Genomic DNA, 14,602 nt, shown 5'->3' with positions numbered 1-14,602 from the left:
TTTCACATCATTAGTAGCCTACCGGAGCCTATAACAAATCCTTTGACTGACATTCATTGGATCATTCCTGAGAGAAGTCACAGTTGCTAAGTTCATGGCTCAGCTTTTCAGGGTCAATATTTGGAATTAAAAAGCTCATATGAATGCCTTTTGAATTTAAACACAAATTTACAGTAATTTTCCAAGTGATTTTTCATCCAGACATTCACGTGCAGCAAGCTCTTACTGGATTCCATTTATCTAGATAGAAATGCTGGAAAAGCAGAGAGAAGAATATGATTGTGTCTTAATCTGGACTCAGTATTGCTCTGCATCTTATATTTCTTGTTTACAACTTCCATTTGAAAATAGAAGTTGATTTGCAGAATTGTTGGACAGTGTTTCAAAAGGCAAACCCCTATATTGATGTCTTTGGCTGAGACAGAAGTGGAACCATGTACTTAATCTTTTTCATTTTCCTAGTAGACATCACCATGGTGAAAAAGACTGCTGTGTAAGTTGATTTCCAATGTCTTACAGTTGAGGCAAGTCTTTAAACCTTTCTTTTTAAAGCTCAGTTTAGGAAAAAAGTTTTCTTCTGAAGCCTTAAGAACTGGAAGTTATTTATTAATACTTAACATAAAGTGTTAGCAATGTACGACTCAAATAAGGCTTCCATTAGGTTTTTATTTTATTGTCTTACAAGGTCTGAGCACAAGGTAATTGCTTGTCCCTGTTCATAAAGCTTTTGGTTACATTATTTTACAATCCAGTCATTGCAAAACTCATCAGTCTTTAATCTGGGGCTATTTGACTTCCCAGTATCTTCATAAGCAGTGCTGTAATCTTTTTCCACACTGCAGTAAAATTTTCCTCCACTTAGCTTGCAGAAATCTGGTAATTATCAGCTCTGAGACAGGTCAAGCTATTTAAATCTTCCATGATGCAGTTCTCACCCTCCCCTCTCCAGAAAAACACTTTAAAACTCTTCAGGTATTGTGAAATGTTGGGAATTCAGATCTCTTCCCATATCCCTGAACTAACCCCTCAAGCCCCAGTAGATTCTGTTCCTCCTGAGCCTCATTCTCCCTCCCTTGGGCCCACAGTTCCCTCAAATGTCAGAGTTCCAACTAAGACCTTGTTGCTTGGGAACTAAGGGAGCACTGCCAACAGGAAACATCTGATTTCCAATGCTTTTTTTTCTACAGCTTTCACGGAGAGGCTACATAGTTAGCAGCACCTCCAACCTGGGCAGAAGGCCAAAGAATAAAGTTAGATAGCTGTTCATATCACTGTTTGTTTTGACATCCCATATGCCTAAAAATCGCATCCATCACTGGTCTCTTTCTCTCATGCTCGAGCAGCAAGCAGCCACATAGCGCTCCCATACTCTTATAGGAGCTTTGGCCACTGATAGTCCGGTTTTGATGTGCTTTAAGAATAATAATTTGGGATGGGGACCCTGTTCCACAGTACATTTACAAGTAGGGGTCATAAAGCAGCCCTCATGTAACAATATTTTTCTGATATGAAATTAACCTATCTTCTTTGCCTTCCTATTTTCTTCCCCTACAATGGGATATGCAGAAGAGGACAGCAGCGCTGCTTGTGCTGTTGGTCTGGCTTTTTTAAGTCTGAAGTGCATTTAACTCTGAACTGTGAACTCCAGTTGCAACAGACCCTGAGTTAAGCCTGAGTCAACTCCCCAAGGGATAGCAGTCTGCAGATTTTCCTTAAGACAAAGATCATGATGCAAAACAAGAGCCTGAAAATGACAGGAGAGACAAAGGCAGGGTGACAGATTTCAAGGCAATACCTTCCTCTTTTTGCAACCACGATTTGTCCTGCCTGAAAGGCCAGCATTTGAAGGTTATCTTTATTGATTCATCTGTATCGATCCATATGAAAGCAAGAGACAAATCAGACACTGAACTTGCACAAATGTTACCCCTGGAACAAGCACAGGCAGCCAGCCAGAAGTAGGCCATCCTGGATCAAACACTGCAGAGCACCTCATAGCCAAATTTGATGCAAGCCTTTCATCTTTAAAAAATTATTATACCATTTAAATAACTGAAAGTGTTCCTGGAAGTCCCAGCTCTGCACATACTAGGATCTCCTTGAATCAAAGGTGGCCCTAAGAGGCCTAGCTTTAAATTAATCTTCTTTGAACCAAGGATAGTATGAGATATCTGTATTTATGATGAAAACAGCTAGAGTAGGCACGGTAGATGACATTTCAGAGAGGTTCTATAGAGATTAATATTCTGGTTTAGGGCAAATTTAGAAGGAAACCTCCAAATGGGGTCTGTCCAGAAAGCAAACCCAAGCAGCCCCTCCCCGAAGTGGTTCGGGAAAAGATTTCCTTGGAGAAAAGTGGAAAAAGTGTTTATTTAACAAGCAAAGTATGAACAAGCATAATAAATAAATAACATTAAACAATAAAGCCTCTTGTTGTTCTGAAGAGATGGCAAATTCAGAAAGTCCTTGTGGGCTCAGCTTGCTCAGTCTCTCATCAGTCCCTCCTGCACTGGAAAATGCTGCATTCCAGGTCTTAATGGGCCACTCTTGTGAACTACTGGTGCTCTTCTGGGTTTTCAGTCCAGAGCAGGACTGATCAGTTCCAAGAAAAAGAAAAAAACATAATCCAGGAAACTTCAGTGCCTCAGCTAGCTAAAAAAAACTAAATAAAAAGTAAAGGAGAGATTTCTCCTGCTGTCTGTCTGTGCTGCAGACAACACAGTCCAGGAGAGAAAAACACTGAAGCTATGTTTTGAAAACAACTACCTCAGACATTCCACTGCTTTCCATTCTTCCCCCAGTTCACTCTCAGATCTAGTTTTAAAGGTGCAAAACTTATTTCTGGGCTAAACAGACAAATGGGGATACAATTCAGCATCGTAAAGTCACCCAAGGACAATTAATCTTCCAAAGTAATATCCATTCAGTTAGTGTTATGCCATCCTTGTGCATCTGATTCAAGTACCACACAATGTTTTAGATGTCTGAGTGATTCATTTGCCTTCTTATTCTCTACAGGAAGAACAGATGGCACAGGCAGCACACTGGATATTTAATAGACAGTGATAAAACAAAGGCTGGCATCAAGTTTTAAAATTAAGTTTTGGTAAGTTTTGTTCCCCTCAGTATATTTAAAATTAAGCTATGATAACTGAAACCAACTACTATTCATGATCAATGTTTTTTCTTTCTTGAAAGGAAAATTCAGACCTACATTCATATTGACTACAAACCCTCCAAGACAGCTTGCTTTGCAAATAGCACAGAAGTGGTATCCATTTCTTGTTTGCTTATGTGTGAGGAATACTTGAAACAGACCTTCCCAATTAGACAAGATCTTCCATACACCTTGAAAATGCTCAGTGTTTCTTAAAAGACTGCTTTCCGGTAATATGCGGAAAAGTTACAAACTTAGAAAAATTATATTTTAAACTATATAATTTAATATATATATATTTTTTAAACTCAACTAAACAAAGCTATAGCATTGTTTAGTTGAGCTAGCATTCAAGATAAACCTAGTGCCTTTAAAAAAATCCAGATTTAAAATGCTTGAAGCCATTAAAAAAAAAAAATCTTAAAAAAAGGAGGCAAAATAATATCTGAGTTGAAACCTGTTTCTTAACCTACTAACAATGAGTTCAGGCCAGGTTACCTGATTTTCAGGCTTTTTTACAAATTTGCTCTTTATATTGAAGGTTTTGAAAAAATGGTAGATTTGGAAAAAAGAGGGAAGGGGTCTCATGGGCCGTACACCTGGCAGAAAACTTTACTGAAGTTTTAGAGCTGCTTACTGTGACCATGTGTTGGTAATTATGGAAGTTCAATGGTAAAATAAAACCCCAAAGTATTTGTGCTCATTTGATCATCCAAACTTACTGCTGTTTTACTCTAAAATGAAAAGTAGATACAAAAACCTGTTAGCACAATTTTCTCTACTTCAAAGAAGATTTTGTTACACAGAAGTTCTGAACATTGTGACAATGAAGGGCTCATAAATCAGAGTAAAGCATGAAAAGAAACCTTTATCTCACCGGAAGCTAGTTTAAAACTACATACTATGTCCATGATTTACGTATTTTAAGGCCTCCATTTTGTGCAATTTCATATTCCAAACATTAGGACCTCCATAAAATAGCAGTTCTGTCAGCTCAATTCCAGAGCATGGCAAAGCTTTCTTCAAAGCAGAATGTCCCTTGCATTGGTTTATTCTTGTCAAAAGTACAGTGGAAATTCTTTGTAAAGAATGAGCAATGAGCAACCTTAACCATATATTTGACACAGAAAAGCAACAATATTCTTATTAAGTTTTGAAACTAACATTATTTTCAATAATGGATTAGTCTGCTCTCAAGGCCATTCAGAGGTGTAATTTTAAATGGATAAAAAACACCTGCTCTGTGGGTGTGGAGTCTATCATATCATGTCTCCCCATGCTAATCTCCATTTAAAAACTCTCTTCGTCCTGTTTAAACCATAAAACACTGAGACTGAAAACAAAACAAACCAAACTGGCTATTTTCAATCTAATTTACCTGAATTTGAATAGGTGGAACTGTAATATCCTATGTCTGTGCCTAATCTGCTGTTCTCATTGTTTGTTCAGGCTCCTCTAAATTTTTATAAAGGGAAAAGAAAAAATTACTTGATTTCCAGAGACATGGGCCAAATTACTAGTTTGCCTGTATTGTCAGACATACTAGAAAAAAAAAAAAAAAAAAAAAAAGATTGACTGTAGCTTACAGAGGATTCTGCTATTTCCTTCCCAGTTTGGTCAAAAGTACTGCTGTAGCAGCCATGCACCACATTTGAGTGGACAGGTGGTGACTGAAATGCTATCTATGCTGTAACTGCAATTGCAGCTGTCATCACCTTTGGTAAGTTGGTCAAATGTAATCAAGACCTTATTGAATGTACATCAGTGTTGTCTGCTGTGCTATGCTGCTTTTCTTCCCCACGCAAATTGACCATTAAGTTGAGAACACCCTGCAACTGGTAGTTTTCTGTACTATGCAGATGTAAGACCTCAACACAGAACGTCTTGACTTCACAGTTCTGGCAGGTTCTGTCTGTGGTTTGCACATATGTGGTGTCTTATCCTGAAATTTTAAGGTAGTCTCAACACTGTGTCTCTTCCTCCTCTCCCCTGCTCTAGATAAGAGCTACAGTCATAGCCCAGCAACACATCTTTTAGGGACATAACAAATAAATTAATATTAATTTGACTTCACTCCTCATCATTAAGGTCCATCCTTCAGTGCTGGGGTACAAGTGAAAATCATGGAATTATGATTGTAATCATAAAGCAGCAAAGCACCTGAAAATGAGAAAATCATGGAATCATGGTTTTCCTAATTCATGGTTTTCTTTCAACCTAAATGAAGGCTGGAAAAGACCATTAGGATCATCAAGTCCTGCCATCAACCTAACACTGCCAAATGCACCACTAAAACATGTCCCTAAGCACCATGTCCACTTGTCTTTTAAACATCTCCAGGGATAAGAACACCACCACTTCCCTGGACAGCTTGTTCCAATGTTTGACCACCTTTTCAGTGAATAAATTTTCCCTAATATCTAATCTAAACCTCCCCTGATGCAACTTGTGGCCATTTCCTCTTGTCTCTTTGCTTATACTTGGGAAAAGAGATTGACCTCCGCCTGGCTATACCCTCCCTTCAGAGGGAGTGATAAGGTCTCCTCTGAGTCTCCTTTTCTCCAGGCTAAACAGCCCCAGCTGCTCTTCATAAAACTTGTTGTCCAGACCTTTCACCAGCTCAATTTCCCTTCTCAGGACACACTCCAGCACCTCAATATTTTCTTGTAGTGAGGGGCCCAAAACTGGACACAGGACTCAAGGTGTGTCCTTATCAATCCCAAGTACAGAGGGTCAGTCACTGCTCTGGTCTTGCTGGCCACATTATTTCTTATACAAGTGTGGCATTACTGGCAAGTGTTATCAACCAGAATCTCTACTCTGAGAGCTGTATCCTAAATTCTTCTTTTACCAAGCCAGTAATACACACTAAGACGTTCCACTTGCACATTTACTAGCTTTGTTACTGAAGAAGTCCTATTAATATAATAATACTCCTTCTTTTTAGTTAAGAAACTGCTATTCTTAACTTCAGCTAAGTGCTGCTCCGTCACAGAGAGAACACTTCAGGAATCCTAAGGATATGAAAGGCTCTAGTTCAACAATTTCTCCTCACTCTGTCTCCCCTTACAATGCAGTGTTATTCAATGCTTTTCACTCCCTTACTAATGTGGTACCTCCCGCATTAGGTTGCAATTACTATTAGGTCAAGGCAAATTGGATTAAAAAACACACACACTAAAATAATTCTTTAGACACCTGTGGGAGAGCAAGTTTTTATCCTGTATCAGTTCTATAATCCAGTTCAAGTAATTCAGATCCAAAAGCAGTTGCAGCGTCCCAGCCAAAGCAATGACCTAGCGAAGTGAAGAGCTAAGAAACTTGAGTTAGGGTACACTATACCTTGAGTTTCTCTCCTCCCAGCAAAGGATTTATGAAGAGAGGCGAAGCACAATAAAAGCAAGACAATTCTGTTTTCAAGTACTTAAAGTACTTGAAAATAGATTGTGACTAAAGCAGATCTCAGGCTTAGTAACTTTGTTATGCAGACTAATTGCTTTTCACAACTACTCAGCAGACTACTCAAAATCCAGCTAGCTAAAAAAAAAAAAAAGCAAAAACAGTTGAAAATTTTATTATTACCGCTGTAAAATCTGCATTTAAGAAATAACAATGAAAATGCTAGAACTAAATCTCCTTTCCGTGTACATTTCTGTTGAAGGCTGTAGTAGATATTGTGGAAGTAAAATGAAAGCATTGTTTGTGTAATAGCCTTATTACCCTGAAAGCAAAACCAAAACACAAATCTACTCGAATATGCAGCCATAGTAACCATCAACAAAGTCTCAGGAAAGCATTATTTCATTATGCCTATAGACCTGAAATTTTAAAAGAAATTTTAAGAGTACAAATTAAAAATTTGCTGTTAGATCTGTGGAGTTTCTTTGGAACAGGGGGGAAAATATATTACCATTAGAGTTTATAACTATGTCTAGTTGAAAAGGGTAAAATCACTCTGTTGTATATGCAGTTGCCAGGTGATCATGAAGTGCAGAGCACCTCTTTGGAAGGCTTCAAGGCAGCAAAGGCCACAAATGCAACTTACTCTAACTACAGTTTGTACAGAATGACTTTCTATGGAGTATTTTCTTATTCTCACTGTGAGGAAGAGTATTTCTACTTAACATCCATAGGACAGTGCTATGAAAACCATAATGAGTATGAGACCAGTACCCCCTGCTCCTGACCCTACGTTATGTAATGGGCATAACCAAAGCCATTCTATAAGCCAAGCAGCTGCTTTCTGTAACCAAGTAGATAATGTATTTGTTCACTTTCCTTCATTATCAGGCCCTGAAGGTCTGAACCAAAGCAGACAAACCAGAGATATTTCTTCTTCCCCTCCCAACCTGCCTCAAGGTTGCTGGGCGCCAGGATAATTACTCCCTCTCCTGCCAGCCCTGCAGGCCCCAGGCACCCAGCCAGGGAGGTGCTGTTGTTGACCCTGAGGGAAGCCTAATAGCACACAGAGCTATAATTGTAAGTTAGGGTGTGTTATAAATGCTGTATTAGGCTACTTCTAAATTGGACTACCTTCATTCTGCTTCTAGAAATCCAGCAATAAAATCTTTGATATACTAATATAATAGGTTGCTAAGAAAATAAAGCTTTAATTGTTACTACAGGTTATCATCATCATCATTCTGCCTACGATACCTAAAAGAACCTGTCTGTCCCATTAGCATTGGGTGACACAGTATAGATATCTCAGGGCTGAACACATGAATTCAGTGTGTGTGTATGCCATATATATATATATATATATATATATATATATATATATATATATATATACACACACACACATGTCTTCCAAGCAGTAGGAATGCCCTGTTCTTAATGGAGTCCTCTCTGCCTGGATCTGACACCTTTCTTTCAGACTCAAGGGGACCACAGACTGATCACATCCTGTACCACACATGTTCTACAAGTTCAGCACCTTGGCCCAAATGCCAATGTAGGAAGTGAACAAAGTGTTCCATACTATCAGCCTCAGAAGTTACCACAGTCACTGTGTCTATTATAGCCTTGTCAGCTCAGTTCCCCTGAAAATACTGTTTTCACTATCAGTGTAGAATAAACAAAGGACAGTGAGACTTTCCTCTCTTCTCTGAAAGATGCAGGAGCACTCTTGAAAAGCTGCTGTAACCTCAGTAATACACCAGTCCCCATCCTGCTTCAAGCTTCCAAATCAGTAATGGCAACAGCTGAGCTTTCCAGATTTAGGGAGTGCTAGTTGTAGGACTCCAGTTTCTGACTCATCCTCACTGACAGGACAGCTGGAGAGGTTAAAGACATCTGACAAAGGCATTTTGAGTCACCCCACTAAAGGATAAAATCAGTATGATTTGAATCAAGAGTATAACCCTTTAAATACTCATTTGAGATAACTCATGTAAACCATCATTGCTATACTTAGTAACTAGCACAAGAGTTTGAAGAAAAGGCTTCATCACAGAAGAAATTAATATAAAAGCAGTGAGGTCTGTGGACATTCTTTTTTGAAAAAGCTTGGTTAACCCACCAAGATTTTGATACTGACATGCCAGAAGTGACATATTATGCATAGGTATTTAAGACTCATTTTCCTGAGCATTCTTACAGAGAAGATCCAAATGTGGATGCAGTGCTCATTTGAGTGTTGAAGGGTCCTAACACAGTATCTGCTGTGGTGATCCAGATGAAGTAGCATCACTTCTGCTTGTTCCTTCTTTCTTTATGTTCCTTCTTTCTTTCTAGGTTTTTGCCAGTGACACGGCGCTTTGCTCATCCCTGAGTGGCTGTTGATGAGAACAATACCAGTGCAAAGCTCTTTATACTGACTCAAACACATACAAAATTCTCATTTCAAAACCTTTTCTACCATAAGGGAAAAGGAACTGTGTTAGAAGATACTGATACTAAATATGCAAGTATTACTACATACAAGACTGTGGGCATATGCAGCTCTGTTTAGATACTGGTCTGGATCTGGTAAAGAATACAGAGATACTAAATTGAATCAATAGTTTTTTTTTAAAGCCATGCATAGATGTTGTCAGACAACACAAATCTAAGTACAGTGTTACTGAATTAAACATGTCATACACTGAAAGCAATTTTTTTTTTAAGGAAAACAAGTAAAGAACATAAACATAAACAAGTAAAGGACCATCTCTTAATTTATGGTTTAAAGATTTATGGTAAGAGTCAGTGGCTGGCTGACACGCACTGTATATGCCTGGTCAGTTCTGTGTACTATTTAATCTCTATTCTAAAGGGAAAGCTTCCTAGGGCAAGCTGTCAGAGCATTGGTAAAAATGGAAAGGGCCATTACATCTAGCCCTACCACCTGTTTTCTTTTTCCACTGTGGGATCACAAGATCTATGGCTCTTGCTTAAAAGCAGTTTAAGTTCAAGGCTCCACCAGTGGAAGCATTACTTGTAAAGTATGTTCAGAAAGCCTGCTGCAAAATCTGTAGTTTGTGAACTGCAGGCAGCTGTAAGTTTGTTAGTATTTTTATATCAATAATTACTGAGGTAAAGCAAGACGTAGTAACCCCTGCTGCTTTGTAAATGTACAGTGCTTTATACCACAAAATCCCCCAAAAAATGTGTTTTGGATTAAGATTATCAAGTGAAAATCACCCACCTCTCAGAAGATATAACTTGCTAGGTGAACAGAAATATATTCTCTTTCAGGCTCTTTTGTTTCCTAGTGTCTTGGAAAACATATTAAGATTCTCCCCAAGTCTGAGACATTTCACACTGCCTGCCCTAATCACAAATAAACTTTTGCTCTTTGCTTTCCGCAAACCACAAGTCATATTACCAGAAAAAAATTCCCTCACAGACACTATCAACAACTCTCACAAATGCTGATTTTAGATAAAAAAACTTCCAAATAAGATTTTATTAAAAATAGAGGTTAGTAAATTTTGTAGTAGTAGTGGAATGTGTTTGGGCAAAACAAACCATAACATTTTATGTTTGATTTTTATTGTTAATGACTTCACACAACAGTATCTTAGCATCATCATTTGATGTACTCTAAAAACATTTATAGGCAGATGAACTGTAAGGAATGTGACCAAGGAAAGCCAGCTCATGCTGTAGTGTGGAACGGATAGTTCTAGCATACTAAAAATAAAAAGAAAGCATTAACTCTTCATGTGCTGTGCGGCCCCAAATTATTTAGAATTGTTCCAATAAAAGGGTAATCATGATGAAAGTTCAAACCTACTGAGAAAAACAACCAAAAGTGACTGAAGCCAATCACATGCCTCATTGCATAAAATAAGCAGAAATTTTAACTAACAATTTAGTTTCTTTGATTTTATGCGCACTTTAGGATAATATTCATCCAGTCATAGAGTTTGTCTTGGTAACACAATTAGTAACCATGCCAGACAGGAGTTAAAATGCAAGTGATGAAGCAAAGTTTGGGTTGTACACAGCCCACAGCTGTGTTTTTCTCAAATGACTGACTTGTCTTACACCTCAGTTGTAGTAACTTCTTATAGAATAAGCTCCATTTTAACCCCTGTGTTCATATTACTGTGCTGATGCACATTCTCTCTCAAAATGTATGAGCAAAGGTGTAAAAAAGGAGAGTTCTTCACTAAAGCAAATGATCCTATTAGTAAGTCATATTATTTGATATCACAGAATCATGTCATTTCAACTATATGTTAATTTTCAGCATTTTTGGAAGTCACAAGCAACATGGGTGCCTCTGTGTACATACACAGTAAATAGTCAACAAACAAATATTTTTTTCACATAACTGTATACTGAAAATAGAAACCAGAACTGGATTATTTCTTAGAAGGTTTCAGCTAATGATCTTGCAACTGGAGAGAGGCCTAAGGAGACTTAGGAGAGGTAAATCTTTTAAACAACAGAAATGCTTCAAACCACAACAGAGTAGATAAATTCTACTGACTGTAGCAGGGAAATCGGTGAAATAATTTAATGACACCACAACCTTGTGCAAATCTTGATCTAATTTTCACTTTGTTTATAAAGTGGTGGCTGTATACCCTGTCACAGAGATGTGAAATCAGTTAGTTACACTCTGAGTTCCTCAGAACTGGCAGCAAGCTTCTCAATCTCAGCCTTCTTGAAGTGCTCACTCATACTATTTGGGTAGCCAGCTCCAGGAGCATACAGACTACAATCACAACATTTTCTTAAACTTTTGTTCTGTTTTCTTGGAGTCAAAACACGGTGGTCTGCCTATCAACTTACTTGGTCTTTTGATCTTTAGCAAAGAAGTTAAAGCATGGCATCAAAACAGGACACATTGGCTCAACAGCTTCTCAACATCAGCCCACCAGAAAACATGGAGGAAAATTCATCCATATTAAAAAGTTTCATTAAATTACCATTCTGCAAGATAACCTGACAAGAGCAAAAACATATGTCAAAGATTAAAACACTCTTAAGCATATTCTAAAAAAGCAGCTTTAAACCAAAAGACGCCCAGTTCAAATTTGTTGGATTTTGCCTGGCACGTCTTAAGTATTACTGAGCTGTCTGAAAGAACTGCAGTTGATTCAAAACAGCAACAACTTCACGCCTTTGCTTTGTTCAAGAACGTGTATCTCATTAGCATATCAAATGATAGTTCTAGAGTCCACAATGTATGTTCATTCTGGCATATCCATATGCTAAATACTACTCAAATTCCCTTTTAAGAGCCTAACTAGAATATCTGCTTTTAACAGAGAAGTTGCAGTGACAGCTGGCACTTGCACTCCTTGCATAGGGAGCCAAAAAAAACCTATTCCCACCTCAGAATAGCACTGAACCCAAGCTGCCGTTCTGTGGCCTTTTCTTTTGTACATGGCAGAACTCCATGCTCAACAGCAAGAGCTGAAATGCATCTGTCTTATGGCTCACTTGGAGCAACTGTTTGACCACAACAACTTACAGTGACTGAACACATTGTCCTCACCACTGCCCACTCTGCCTTAACTCCACTTACAACAGAAACAGAAAACCCAAGCAAACAAAAAACCCCAAAATTCTATTTACAACTCATAACCTACCAAGTAAAAATGAGTAATACCCTGAGAACCAGCAGGTTTGTAAGGAAAGAGTCTCCACACAGCTAGATAAACATTGGTTTTTCTCATTCTTACTCTGTCACCAAAAGGGACTGTTCCCAGCCTCCTTGTATCTTAATACAACTTGCAAAAGCTCTATTTCTTGTTCTTAACTCATGAATAGAAAGGACTGGTAGGGTTATTGAGCAGCACACTATTCTCAAGTATCTCCTTGCTCTGTTTCAATATTCAAACATATGTAATATCTATTGATCCTTCCCAACATGCCCTCCTGTTCCACAGAATACTCTTCCTTTTTCCTACTACTAATTTTCCCATTTTTAGTTCTAAATCAGTTAACTCAAACCAGCTGTGATCACAAGCTCAAAAATACTGAACCAGCTGTCATGAATCAGGGCAACTTCAGCCACAACTGAAGGCAAACAGGATACAAGAAGGAAGGACATTAGTTCAACTTGGTTACAGAAAAGCTCTCTCCTCATTGTTGCACGATGCTAAACTTCAAGACCAGTCTGCTTCCTTGATTAGCTAGATCTAAAAATTCTGGTACTGTTTTCTTCCTAAAATTAAATACACCGCTTTTACTCTTTAGCCATTTACCTTTATCTCTTTTTTTGAGATGTGTCTGCTCCAACTCTTCGTTGATCGAGACCACCAATTCCAGCTTCAACTTTTGTTTTGCTTCCTGTCCCATGACATTAATTTTCCAAACTCTGAAAGGGAAAAAAAAAAAAGGCATCTCAGTGGTTGCTTTTAGGCAAAAAAAGAAAAAAAACAAACCAAAACCCAAAAAACAAAAACCCAAATAAACCCCAGAAATGAACAAAAAAATCCCAGCCCCAAACTTTTCCCTGTACAAGGCTGCAGTTTTCTTTAAAACAATTAAATCTCTATTCAGTGCAAATAAAAATAAAAATAAAATTTATAACTGTTTGGCCCTATTTAATTTATGTTGCAAGGAATTATCCAAGTTTAGCTTAGATTATACAAGGAATGTGAGGAGGAGACTGCTACAGTCACAAATGGGGAAATGACAGTATTGAATAACCTCAAAATTGCCTTGCTTCAGCGCTGCTTGGGGACAACAGAGAGGGAGGGTAGATCTTTGTAGAATCACAGAATCAGGTAGGTTGGAAAAGACTTTGGATATCATCAAGTCCAACCTATGACCTAGTACCACCTTTTCAACTAGACCATGGCACTAATTGCCATATTCATTCTTTTCTTAAGCATCTTCAGGGATGGTGACTCTACCATCTCCCTGGCAGCCCCTTCCAGTAGTAGGTTTGCTCTTAAGTGTAGGTATTACACAGCATATGAGGGCTTTGAAGTTGTCATTAATAACACAGATTTGTTGATCAACATCATCAAGGATCAAGAATGGGTTTCCTAACACTGTATTTCTAAATTCAGAAATTTGATTCATTGATTTTACCAAAATTTCTTTTTCAGAGAAAAAGGAGTAAATTTTCTGACATTTTGATCATCACTACATTTAAGGCAATAATTTTTGTCATCAGGGTTGTTCAGTGCTTTTACATAAACTTTTGTAGGCAAAATACCAACCTCAATATCCAAACAGCTTGACCAGCAACAGTTCAATATCTGTCAGGGAAAGGAACACAGTCCTCTGATGACTGCAGCTCTGAGGCCACCAATTAATTTTTCTGCTCTTTCAGTAGGGCATACTATTTTTATACAGCCCCTCAAAAACCCTCTCCTTCTGAAGGCTCCAAGCCCCATTTCTTTCAATATTTCAATTGTGTTAGAAGTTTAAAATAAATAAATCTTTTAAAATCCAGAAAATAAATATTTTCTAATCCCAAAAAGGGGTCTGGCACTTTAAAATTCAGTAGGGAAATGAGTGCTCTCAGGTGAAAATCCAAAGGATATGAAAAAAGAAGTATTCATTTAATTTAAAATTTTACTCATGCTTTCTGAATTACAGCCCCTTACAACTAGTATGTAAAAGATTAAACTCAAATTACATAACATTTTTTTTTTCAATAGTTCAGATATTAAGTAGCATTGCAAGACTTTATGTAGTATATCTTTCAGGAAGTGAATATTTTCCAGATGAGTCTAATAATAAAGCTAACTCCTCAATTTCCAAATTCTGAGATTACTGTGCTAACAGTATAGTGTGACTACTAACATATTTTTTTTAAACTTTGAGATTCTTTGTCTCAAGACTGAACAAATGCCAATTCAGTACTGCATGATATTAAGTTGAATGTTTAAAAATAAACATATTTTCAAGAACAGCAAGTTAGAATGACCATGTATAGGTAGTAAGAATTACTGTCATATGTGACATACTTTCACGACACTGTGAAGAATATGCTTTTTTCAATCAGACATTTGACCCTAAAAAATACTCAGCAGAACACATGAG

The 14,602-nt window shown here is 37.7% G+C and overlaps 1 long non-coding RNA gene across 2 annotated transcripts in view; it reads left to right on the top strand.

Annotated features, from left to right (window-relative positions):
* The first annotated feature begins 39 nt into the window (after window positions 1-39).
* Window positions 40-14,602, top strand: part of LOC140683697 (uncharacterized) — a 70,629-nt gene continuing 56,066 nt past the window's right edge. For both annotated transcript variants that reach the window (XR_012055029.1, XR_012055028.1), the window contains exon 1: window positions 40-3,106. This is a non-coding gene — a long non-coding RNA (uncharacterized lncRNA). The remainder of the gene's footprint in view (window positions 3,107-14,602) is intronic.

This window comes from Taeniopygia guttata, chromosome 3 (genome assembly GCF_048771995.1).
Source record: "Taeniopygia guttata chromosome 3, bTaeGut7.mat, whole genome shotgun sequence".
Taxonomy (NCBI): domain Eukaryota; kingdom Metazoa; phylum Chordata; class Aves; order Passeriformes; family Estrildidae; genus Taeniopygia; species Taeniopygia guttata.
The sequence above is the reverse complement of the archived record's forward strand: the minus strand, read 5'-3'. Positions and strand labels throughout refer to the sequence as shown.